Genomic DNA, 12,788 nt, shown 5'->3' on the forward strand with positions numbered 1-12,788 from the left:
GCTAGGCTGACTGAGATAAGATTTATTACAGCAGAAGTATTTCTGATTAGATTGGAATGCTTGCAATGCAGGGTCAGGATGTAGACTACATAATAAACACAGATCAGTGGGTAAATGGAATTTGATTTTATGGCTGACAATCCCGCTTTAACAGGAGCAGTGGTGGGCAATTATGCATCATAATCGTAATGTGAAATTTCAGAGAAAATCGTAATGTTTGCGTAATTTTGTACCGACTTTAGCGGTTAATAGTAAAGCCCCCATACATGTTATTACTACCACAATTGCTACATATATTAAGAGAATAGTGGGTACAAGTAAAAATAAAATTAATTGCTCAAAAAGACCTTTACGTTTTTGAGAAAATCAATTTTAAAAATCCTCCCAAAAATGGTTATTAAACTGTCATTTTTCTGAGTTTTAAAACTTTTTCTTTGCATTTTAAAATCAATTTTCTCAAAAAAAAAAAATTTTTAGAAAATCTTTTTGGAAAAAAATATTTTTTTCAACTTGTACCCAGCATTTTGGTGTCAATAGCATATATAGGGGCTTTGCTATTCACTGCTAAAGTCAGCATGAAATTACGTGAAAATTATGCAAAGTTTTACGCAAAATTACGAATGACAATGTGAAAACAATTGAATTTACAAATCGTAATTATGTATAGGCGTAATTGCAAACATGTATGAAAAATTTTGTGTAATCGTTATTAGCTGATTACGATCGTCACAATCCTGTGACTACAAAGTGTTTTTCTTTGGAAGTGCTGTTAGTTTGGTCACTGTATTATAACTCCACAGACTCACTTCAAAATCTGCACTTTGCTGATTGTTTATAAGATCACATTCTGTGAATTCAATTAAGTTGCCTATAGTAAAAAAAAAAATAAGAGGCAACGGGCGGGGATCACTCACCTCTTCCTCGTTCCAGCGTGCGCTCCACTGATGTCACTTCCTGCGGCGTAGCACGTCAGTGGAGCGCAGGCTGGAACGAGGAAGAGGTGAGTGATCCCCGCCCGTTGCCTCTTATAGCTGCAGCCAGCCAGCGACGTAACAAGCTGTAGGGGAGCGGAGGACGGGGGACCCAGGCGAGGGAGGGGGGGTCCGACCCCCCTCCCCGCCGCTAGGCCCAATACCCCCTTCCTGCCCACTATCCCCTCCAGCTCAGGCGGGCCCCCCACACCCACGGCTTGGGGGGGGCAGCGGCAGCGATTTCTTTAAAGTTTGCCTCAGGCGGCAAATGGTCTAGGGCCGGGCCTGTTCCTAACTAGAGGCGATGTGCCTGGATATATGTGTTTTTTTTTCTTGTTACTGACCTCCTGTGGCTAGGGTTTTAATTCAGTGCACTCCCTCCTTCCCCTGTTTGTGTTTTTTGTCAGCATGCACATAGCTTATGCTGGTGTATGTGCATGGTGCGCATGGATACATTACGTTAGCTCCCTTGTGCGATTGGTATGATGCGCTATCTGTCCCAGGAGAGGACGTCAGGATGTGTGCTCCTAATCCCTTGATAGGTTTGAAGCAATGAATGTTTGCATGTCTGCACTATGCATGTTACAGGGCCAGAGTTAGGACACCTACGTTTACCTGGGTACTTCTGCGCGGTGTAGGTGACTAAGCAAAAGAATGCATTCTTCTGTGAACTAAGACAACGGCTTTTAACTTAGCTGTAGGGATAACCGTGGTGCCTGGATGAGTGAATTTGTGAATGCATTTGTTTGAATATTTGCATGCGAGTGTGCGAAGGGTTACTGATTTTTTCTATATTCCTAACATGATACCGACAAGTTTGAAGCTGTCACTTATATGCTTGAAAAATAACTCTTTCAGGCAGTAAAACTAAAAAGAGAAAATGCCTGGTTATTAACATGTTTTGCACCGTACATACACGTTTATATCAATATGTCGCATGTCGCCTTGGGTACACTTTAAGCAATATTGTTGTATAGCAGTGCACACAGGAAATGCATTGATAGTGGCGAGATAAAGACTTCACAACCAAGTAGCCTATCTTGGTGTTTGTAATGTTTGTAAACACATAATTATTCATAAAGCATTGTCATGAGTTTGAGATGAGATTTTAGTACTATTAAGAGACTGTATGTACAGACATTTAATTGATGTTGCCCGATGGGAAGTGGGACCCGATTTCTCGGGCGACATGGCTGGGCCGAGGCTGTACAGATGAGTATTCAGCCTATGAGCTGATGATGCATTCTGTTGCAATGCGGGGGGAGGGCTGATGGAGCAGCGCTGATGTGACACCATGAGGTTAGGGGGGAGAACAAAGCTATTGTCCACCATGGCCGAACTGATCCGCCTGGTGGATCATTGGGAAGGCGGCAGTTGGGGGCCACTGTACACATGCTCGATTATGCACAGATATACAAACACAGTGGTATTCAAAACAGGTGGGGTCCCAGGTCCTCACACCACCAGGACCACGCTCTGCAAGCTACACCTCGATGGGGGCAGGAGAAGACCAGACAACCCAAAAATGCTCTCTTCCCTTGGGGGATCATCAACAACTGCTCCCACCACTAAAGAAACTCCTTCCAGAAGCATACAAGAAACACTGAATAGATAAGAATTCACTCGCAAGCATCAGCTGCCTTATGAATAATCTGCAGAAGCCCGTCAGCAAATTAAAGGCACAGTACGTGCATTCAAACTGCAGTACCAAATTATGCAAGGGCTGAACTGACCCTACTATTGCCTCAAAATTAACGGAGACCCTGCTACAGTCAGTCTTTGGATGACTGGAGTTCAAATTAACAAAGGGGGCAAAGCTGCAAACAGCCAATCAGATTTGTTTGATTGATCATCTGCTTCCATTCTCGCATTATTGATCCCAAGCACCCCAATGCTCACAAACTTGGTCATTGAGTGATTGTGTATCAAGGTTCCATTTTTAAATGGAAAGATTTAAACTGCAGCCCTTATTACATTTTTAATGGCAGGGTTCTCAAACTTGGCACAGTTGGGCACTGTGTGACTGGCATTAATATTCAGGATAGTGGGTGGAATCTACAACAGCCAATCAAGATTCACCTACTGATTTTTAAGGGGAATGTTTAAATTGCCTCCATTCTTACACACTTAGGGCTTGATTCACTAAACCACGATAAGTCATATCACGGCCGTTTTCGAATGCATTTTCGCATTTGCACACAATCAGGAATTTCCATGCACAAACGCGCGTTTTCGCACACAAACGCAAATTTTCTTACGCAAACGATATCGTATTCTCAAGCAAAATGTGTGTTTGCGGGCAAGAACGATATAATTTGCACATAAAAATTCATGCTTGTTGCACTGCAAATTCGCGATCGCGCGCAAACGCGAAAATGCACACGAAAATGTCTGTGATATGACTTATCACGCTTTAGTGAATCAAGCCCTTAATGGCAGAGGCCTCAAACCTGGTACAGTTGGTCATTGGGTGACTGGGGTTCAAATAAAGGGGGCAGAGTTACAAACAGTCAATCCAGTTTCTTTGCTTGATATCAGTGGGGCAATTTAAACTGCTTCCAATCTCCCATTAATGATGCCAAGGACCTCAAAGCTCATAAACTTGGTCATTGAGTGACTGTGTGTCAAGGTTAAAAAAAAGTGGCCAGGCTCATCAACAACCAAATACATACCTGAGCAATGCTGGGTATTCAGCTAGTACAATAAATAAAATCTTTCAATGATTCTACCAACCCTCAAAATATATGTTTTATTTCTGTCTGTGCCATCTTTTCCATATCTCTCTTTTACATTACAGATATTTACCGTGCTGTGACTGCTGATCTGTCTGACATATTGGGCCCAAACTAATTCAATTTTTCTCCAAGTTTTCTGCAAAGTGATATTTTCACATCTCATCAATAAAATGCCTTTTAATGCACCACCAGCAAGTAAGACAGTCCTTTTTCCCTACTTTTTGGTACTTTTTAAATTGCAGAGTGCTGAAATATGATATATATGATGGCTGAAAGTCTACTTTAAGTCTAATAGAAAAAAAAGAACTGGCTGCATGCATTCCCTGTCCTCCGGAATGGTCACCAATAGCTACTTGAGTAATTTAAAAAGCTCAGATCAAAATGGTTGCTGCAAAAATATCAAATGACAAAAATGACAAGATCACAGGACTTTGTGCATCATTTTTATTTCCTAAACCTGCCCACATGCTAACAAAGAGAAACTCACTGTGTAACTGGAATGTAGCTAGCAAAAACACTTTTCCTGATCTCTTAACATTGTCTAAGGATTTATGCCCAATTTTTTAAAAAAAAATGTTTTCTTTTCTTCTACCTCACCTGCAATTATTAACATACAGTGAGAGAGCCAGCCAAGAGAACATTTTTCTATCCTAGTGTAATGTTTGCAAAAGATGATGCCATGTTTTTAATTTTTTCTAATGACACTTGAAAATAGCTTTCATGCCTTCATGGCAATGATATCCCATCTATAATTGAATAACAATGGCCCTGTCTCTTCTAGATACTAAGAAATGAGCATGAATTCAAACTTTATACTTGGAAAAGTGAACATTGAAGAAAAATGTCACACAAATCAGATAAATAAAGCTAACAAGCTGAAAATTAAAGAACTCTACACACTTTTGTTTCAAAATATAGTTGCTGAAGAGTGGAAGTATGCTTAACACATACAGTACATACCTGTCAATCTGCCACTGTTAGATAGACCTACAGTACTTTAAAGAGGAACTCCAGTGAAAATAATGTAATAAAAAAGTACTTCATTTTTACAATAACTATGTATAAATGATTTAATCCGTGTTTGCCCATTGTAAAATCTTTTAAATCCCTGATTTACATTCAGACATTTATTACATGGTGACATTTTTACTGTGAACAGGTGATGTAGCTGCTGCTTGCTGTTTTGGCAGTTGGAAACAGCTGTAATCAGCTATTTTCCACAATGCAACAAGGTTCACAGACAGGAAACTGCCAGGAGTACCACGGTCCTCAGAGTTTCTTGTGGGAGGGGTTTCACCACAATATCAGTCATACAGCGCCCCTTGATGGTCTGTTTGTGAAAAGGAATAGATTTCTCATGTAAAGGAGGGGTATCAGCTACTGATTGGGATAAAGTTCAACTCTTGGTCGGCGTTTCTCTTTAAGACATGACATACTGTACTGGCCATTACACAAGTAATTGCCATCCTTGTGGTTTTGTCGCAACATTGTTGTCCTTTTAAAAAGTCAGTTGACTGACAACTGACTAAATGAAGTCAAAGGGTGCCACAAACAGAAAGTACATGGTAACTGTCCCCAATCATTTGGAGATAGTGTATTAAAGTAAGTGAATCCAACAATGACCCTCTGATAGCTGTATATGTTACACAGACCTGTCCTCACCTCCACTCCACCTTCACATAATGATTTCAGTAATAACAGTTCAAATGCTTACTCAAGATATTTGAGGTAGATTTAGCATTTACATTTTCAGTAATAGATCCACTATCACCAAGGCAAGGGACAGCATGAAGAGACAGGGTTTAGCAGGTTTAGAATGCATATCTATAAACTGTTTTCAACCATAACTATTTGTTTGCTGATTGGAAGGTGTATAGATTTGTAGGCTGTTCAAAACACAGGTTATTTCCATCAGGTCCAACCACTTATAACTTGCTGAACAAAGTAAGCTGTCTGCACAGTCATGGACAATCCTTATTTTTTTTCCCTACTTTGAGAAGATGCTTTTTAACCTTAAACATAATGGGCTTTACTCACAAAGCCGTGTTAACTCTTATCATGGTCGCGCTAACGTTTTGCATGCACTATAACGCGTGTAATGTTTTTCGCGCGCAAACATGAATTTGCGTGCAAAATTGTGGCCATTTTTGCGTTATAGCTAGTGCGACCGTGTGAAGAGTTATCACAGCTTTGTGAATCAAGCCCAATATTTCTGTAGACATTACCAAATTTAGGTCGTATGGTAGAAAATGTTCCTGAAACATGACACCAAGCAGGGACTGTGTTCTGAATGACCAAGAAGATTGGCCGTTCTTTGCCTTTGTTTATATTCCAGTGATTATGAAGCATGACTGCACTAGTCAGCACTATTTTCACTATGACAGCATTTTAGGAGAAGAACAACTGTTATTTCTCTTTATTGGGTATGCTTCAGTAATTTTGTCTCAGGGAGGTATTAAGTACATATTTGTTATTATATTAACTGCACAAAAGTTTGCATCCTTGCAGTTAGTGGCTAGCCCTTCTTAAAACTGTCTTGCATAAAATCAAAAAGCAATTCTTTATTTGTATCTAATAAACAAGTAATAAGGATGCTAACCAGGCAATCTAAAAGTTAAAAATCACTCTTACTTCTTTTATATCATTCCCCAGTTTCCCTGGCTCTTATTTGGTACATCTGCCGCACAAAGGAAGTTGTAGGGCATGCTGGGATTTCTATTTTTCTTCTTTACTTTCCCCTTGAACAAAACTAATGCAGCCTGATTGGCTGAAGCCTCTTTCCTCCCACACCTCTCTTCCTCTAGGGTTGGCCAATTTTTCTCATGCTGAGAAGCTGAGAAAAGTAAAATAAACCAGCTCTGCAGTCACACAATGAAAATGCACTTTCTATTGCAGAGCTGGGTGGGAGTGTCTGAAGAATGGGAGGAGGGCAGGCAAAGCATAGACCGACACAGTAAGGGAGGAAATGATTTCAGGATTAGCTTCAAGATAAAGTCAAAATAGAAAATACTAAGAAGGATTTTCTCTTTTTTTTACTGTAGAAAAATTACTAAAATTAAAATGTGGTCAGTGCAATACATATTTTATGTAATGTTATGTAAGTAGAGCAAGTATTTATCTACTTATATATGTGTTTTTTTCTGAGATACTATGGCTGACAGCTCCTCTTTAAAGCCCCGAAGAGCCTACTGGGACACAGATATTTGCACAGCTCCCAAGACTCATGACTATCCCACAAAGCAGTAAAATGAATGGATAACTTTCAGTTGTGTGTTCTTTCAACTTTTCGTTATGTTTCTTATTGCAATGCATCTATAGGAAAACTGCTGCTGAGTAAGGCAACATTGATGCAATAATCATGCTATGAACAAAAATACATTAGACTTGTAATATAAAACCAGTTATCATTTAACATGTCCCATGGTTTCTTTGAAAACAGATATTGATTGAAACTATGCCAAAAAAGTTCTGCCTACCACCCTGTAAGCTATGTTATTATTTTTATTTGAGAAAATTAAAATATTTCGTTTAACAGCCTCATGGAACGTGATCTATACAGTACTGTTAATGGTAAAAACATATAGCATTCAAGTTGTTCCACTGTTTCCAGGTTTGTTATGGTAGTGCACGAAGCACATCAGCGTTCCCATTTATTTTTGGTAGAATCATAAAACTGATCTGCGGAGCCTTAAAATAGGCAGAGATAATTCAATGCTTTATTAAATCCGAATGAGAAACTGCACCAATTAAACACTTCTCACCTAGACCGGTTTCCTTCCTATGTACTAGAGCAGTAAAGTAGTTGCAAAAGTATTCGGCCCCCTTGAAGTTTTCCACATTTTGTCACATTACTGATACAAACATGAATCAATTTTATTGGAATTTCACGTGAAAGACCAATACAAAGTGGTGTACATGTGAGAAGTGGATCGAAAATCATACATCATTCCAAACATTTTTTACAAATAAATAACTGCAAAGTAGGGTGTGCGTAATTATTCGGCCCCTGAGTCAATACTTTGTAGAACCACCTTTTGCTGCAATTACAGCTGCCAGTCTTTTAGGGTATGTCTCTACCAGCTTTGCACATCTAGAGCCTGAAATCCTTGCCCATTCTTCTTTGCAAAACAGCTCCAGCTCAGTCAGATTAGATGGACAGCGTTTGTGAACAGCAGTTTTCAGATCTTGCCACAGATTCTCAATTGGATTTAGATCTGGACTTTGACTGGGCCATTCTAACACATAGATATGTTTTGTTTTAAACCATTCCATTGTTGCCCTGGCTTTATGCTTAGGGTCATTGTCCTGCTGGAAGGTGAACCACCACCCCAGTCTCAAGTCTTTTGCAGTCTCCAAGAGGTTTTCTTCCAAGTTTGCCCTGTATTTGGCTCCATCCATCTTCCCATCAACTCTGACCAGCTTCCCTGTCCCTGCTGAAGAGACGCACCCCTCTCCCCCAAACCCCCCCCCCCCCCCCCCCCCCCGAGCATGATGCTGCCACCACCATATTTGACAGTGGGGATGGTGTGTTCAGAGTGATGAGCAGTGTTAGTTTTCTGCCACACAGCGTTTTGCATTTTGGCCAAAAAGTTCCATTTTGGTCTCATCTGACCAGAGCACCTTCTTCCACATGGTTGCTGTGTTCCCCACATGGCTTGTGGCAAACTGCAAACGGGACTTCTTATGCTTTCTGTTAACAATGCCTTTCTTCTTGCCACTCTTCCATAAAGGCCAACTTTGTACAGTGCATGACTAATAGTTGTCCTATGGACAGAGTCTCCCACCTGAGCTATAGATCTCTGCAGCTCGTCCAGAGTTACCATGGGCCTCTTGACTGCATTTCTGATCAGCGCTCTCCTTGTTCGGCCTGTGAGTTTAGGTGGATGGCCTTGTCTTGGTAGGTTTACAGTTGTGCCATACTCCTTCCATTTCTGAATGATTGCTTGAACAGTGCTCCGTGGGATGTTCAAGGCTTTGGAAATCTTTTTGTAGCCTAAGCCTGCTTTAAATTTCTCAATAACTTTATCCCTGACCTGTCTGGTGTGTTCTTTGGACTTCATGGTGTTGTTGCTCCCAATATTCTCTTATATATACAGAGCAGCTGTATTTGTACTGATATTAGATTACACACAGGTGCACTCTGTTTAGTCATTAGCACTCATCAGGCAATGTCTATAGGCAACTGACTGCACTCAGATCAAAGGGGGCCGAATAATTATGCACACACTACTTTGCAGTTATTTATTTGTAAAAAATGTTTGGAATCATGTATGATTTTCGTTCCACTTCTCATGTGTACACCACTTTGTGTTGGTCTTTCATGTGGAATTCCAATAAAATTGATTCATGTTTGTGGCAGTAATATGACAAAATGTGGAAAACTTCAAGGGGGCCGAATACTTTTGCAAGCCACTGTATATATCTTTCCTATATAAAATTATCATCTGAGTTTCTTCTAGAGCCTGGTCAAGTGAGCAATCCACAATAACATTTCTATAGTGCTTTCTCCGTAGGACTCAAGCCTACGGCAAATTGAGGGAAACAGAAAACCACCTTGGACTACCTTGCATTGTTTGTTACTTAGGTTCCAGCACTGCTTGCATTCAGGAAAGAGTACCATACAGATATCAGTAACAGGAGAATCAAACTACTGTTCTCTAATAAAAAAAATTGGATAAGAAGCAACTGATAGCAACTGATACAATAAAGAAGAGCATCTTATATTCAATTCATGAAATAAAACAGTGTAATGAGCAGTGATGTATCTGATGATCAGGCTGAGCTGATGATCAGGCCCCAATTTCACTGAAGGTTGTCTCAAAGCGATATGGCGTGTGGAGACCCACACCATATCTCCTGGAGCAAAATTCCACTCCGCTTTATCAGCATGTCTCTTCTGTACCCCAAAGGCTTTCTCTAGATTGGTTTTTACCAGAGACCAAATTCTGCTACAGGAGTCCTGCCACCCTTCTATTGCAGGGAAGAGGGAACCAGCCACTGGCAATGGAGAAAACTTTGGTGACTTCCCGGTGACCACTTGAAATGAGGAAAACTGAGCAAGTATTCCTAAGATTGTTGTGGGCAAATTCCGCAAAAGAAAGGAATTTCACCCACTCATGCTGTGAATCAGCTACGTAGCAACGAAGGAACTGCTCCAGGGATTGATTCATCCTCTCAGTTTGGCCATTCGTTTGAGGATGGTATCCTGAGGAAAAGGACAGGGTCAAACCTAACTGTTGATAAAAAGCTCGCCAAAATTTAGAGACAAATTGCACTCCCCTATCAGAAACAATGTTCTCCAGTATTCCATGTAACCGAAAGATATGAGTGACAAACAGATCCACTAGCTGTTGGGCAGAAGGGAGTTTCTTCAGGGGCATGAAGTGAACCATTTCACTAAAACGGTCTACCACCACCCATATCACAGTTTTCCCCTCGGAAACAAGGAGTTCCCCCACAAAGTCCATGGAAATGTGCGTACATGGTTCTGTAGGTACAGGTAAAGGCTGCAATGTCCCCGCAGGAGCCTGCCTGGATGGTTTGCTCCGCGCACAAATTGTACAAGATAACACAAATTCTTTGCAATCATTTCTGAGTGACGGCCACCATACACAACGGGACAATAATTCTTCAGTTCTGGCTATGCCAGGATGTCCTACACTTTTATGGCTATGAAACATCTGCAAATCTTGAAAACGCAGATGCAAAGGGACAAACAGGACTCCATCTGGCTTCCCCTCTGGAGTATCCTGCTGATAGGGCTGCAGAGTGTTTGCCAGATCCTCCAGGGTATCAGTAGCAGCTACCACAATATGCTCAGGCAGAATATTTTCAGGAGATGAGGGCTGAACTGTCTCAGGCTCAAAACAGCGGGACAATGCGTCTGCCTTAATATTTTTATTACCAGGCTTGTACATAATTGTAAACCTGAATCTGGAGAAAAAGAGTACCCAACAAGCTTGTCTCGGGTTGAGTCTCTTTGCCCCCTCGATATACTCCAAGTTCTTATGGTCGGTGAATTTTCTGTAATAATTAGCAAATCCTAAAAATCTTTGGAGTGCCTTCAAACCAGAGGGTTGAGGCCATTTCAACAAAGCAGAGACCTTCTTGGGGTCCACAGACAGACCGTGAGTGGAAATGATGTATCCCAAGAATGGAACTTCTGAAACCTCGAACAAGCATTTTTCAAGCTTTGCATAAAGGCAATTCTGTCTGAGCTTATTTAACACAAACTTAACGTGCTCCCTGTGCTCCCTGAGATTTATAGAAAAAAATCAAAATGTCGTCCAAGTATACAACTACGAAACGCCCCAGTACCTCCCTGAAGATCTCATTGACGAACTCCTGAAATACAGCAGGGGCATTACACAACCCGAAGGGCATCACCAAGTATTCATAATGCCCATCGGGTGTATTGAAGGCCGTCTTCCACTCATCCCCCTGTCTAATACGAATCAAATTATATGCCCCTCTCAGGTCTAACTTGGAAAAAAGTTGAGCCCCAGATACTTGTGCGAACAAATTTTCGATTAACGGCAGGGGATAACGGTTTTGGATGGTTATTTTGTTCAAGGCTCTATAGTCGATGCATGGACGGAGCCCACCGTCTTTCTTTTGAACAAAAAAGAACCCTGCCGGTGATCTGGAGGGATGGATTAAACCTTTTTCAAGGTTCTCCTTGATATAGTCCTTCATGGCCAACTGTTCTGGACCTAAGAGGTTGTACAAATGTCCCCTTGGTGGCATGGTACCGGGCCTTAAATCAATGGGACAATCAAATTCCCTGTGAGGGGGGAGTTTGTCTGCAGCACGAGGGCAAAAAAACATCAGAGTATGAGACGTACTGAGGAGGAACACCCTCCACATGGACCTCAGTGGAGCACAGGGCAATTTTCTCCAGACAGTGCTCCTGACAAGCTGGGGACCAGGCCAGCAATTGCCCTGTGTTCCAATCAATCTGAGGAGAGTGTTGGCGTAACCAGGGGAGTCCTAAGACTATTGTGGAGGAAGACATTTTTAACACATATAATTGTAATTCCTCTCTATGCAGAACCCCAATGCGGCAAGTGAGGAGAGGGGTCTAAGAGAGAGGTTGCTTGTTCTGTAGAGGAGAGTCATCGATGGCGGTTACATAGATCTGCCTTTCCATGGAAAGAATAGGAATATTCCATTTAGAAGCTAGATCTAAATCAATAAAGTTTGCTGCGGAGCCTGAATCAACAAAGGTCTGCATACAGTAAACTTGATTCTCCCACGTAATAGAACAATGCAATAGCATCTTGGTATTATTTTGTTTTAGAGGTAAAACAGGTTCGCCTAGGTGTAGTTAGAGGTACTACCCTAGGCGAAAGACTTCTTACTGCAGTTTTGGATAAGATGACCCTTCTCTCCACAGTACAAGCAAAGGCCCTCTTTCCTTCTCCTGGATTTCTCAGAATCTGATAGTTTGGAACGGCCAATCTGCATTGGCTCATCCGAACTAGCTGTGAGTGAGGGGGTAGAAACAACAACTTTATAGGAGGCACGTGATCTGCCCTGCCTATGATATCGAATCCTTCGATCAATCTTAATAGCCAACGTAATGGCCTCATCTAAAGACTTTGGTTCAGGATGACTGATCATGAAATCTGATACCAAATCTGACAGACCTGTGCGAAAACAATCCAATAATGCAAAATGTTCCCACCTGGAAGAGACTGCCCACTTCCTAAACTCAGGAGCATAATCCTCCACAGTGCCATTACCCTGCTGAAGTCTTTTTAACTTTCTCTCTGCAGTGGCCGCAATGTTGGGGTCGTCATAAATGACCGCCATAGCCTTAAAATATGCCTGTACAGACGACAAAGCCTCGTGACCGTCAGGCAGATTGTAGGCCCAGGTTTGAGAATCCCCGTATAATAGTGTTTTAATTAGGGTTAATCTCTGTAATTCAGTGCATGACGATAGGTGTCTCATTTCAAAGTAAGACATACACCTGTTTTTAAAATTTCGAAAATCTGATCTAAGACCTGAAAATTTTCTGGGAGCGCCATTTTTTGCTCAACTACACGAGAGGGAGGCGATGATGATGCAGATCCCTGCA

The sequence above is a fragment of the Hyperolius riggenbachi genome, chromosome 4, assembly GCF_040937935.1.
Source record: "Hyperolius riggenbachi isolate aHypRig1 chromosome 4, aHypRig1.pri, whole genome shotgun sequence".
Lineage (NCBI taxonomy): Eukaryota > Metazoa > Chordata > Amphibia > Anura > Hyperoliidae > Hyperolius > Hyperolius riggenbachi.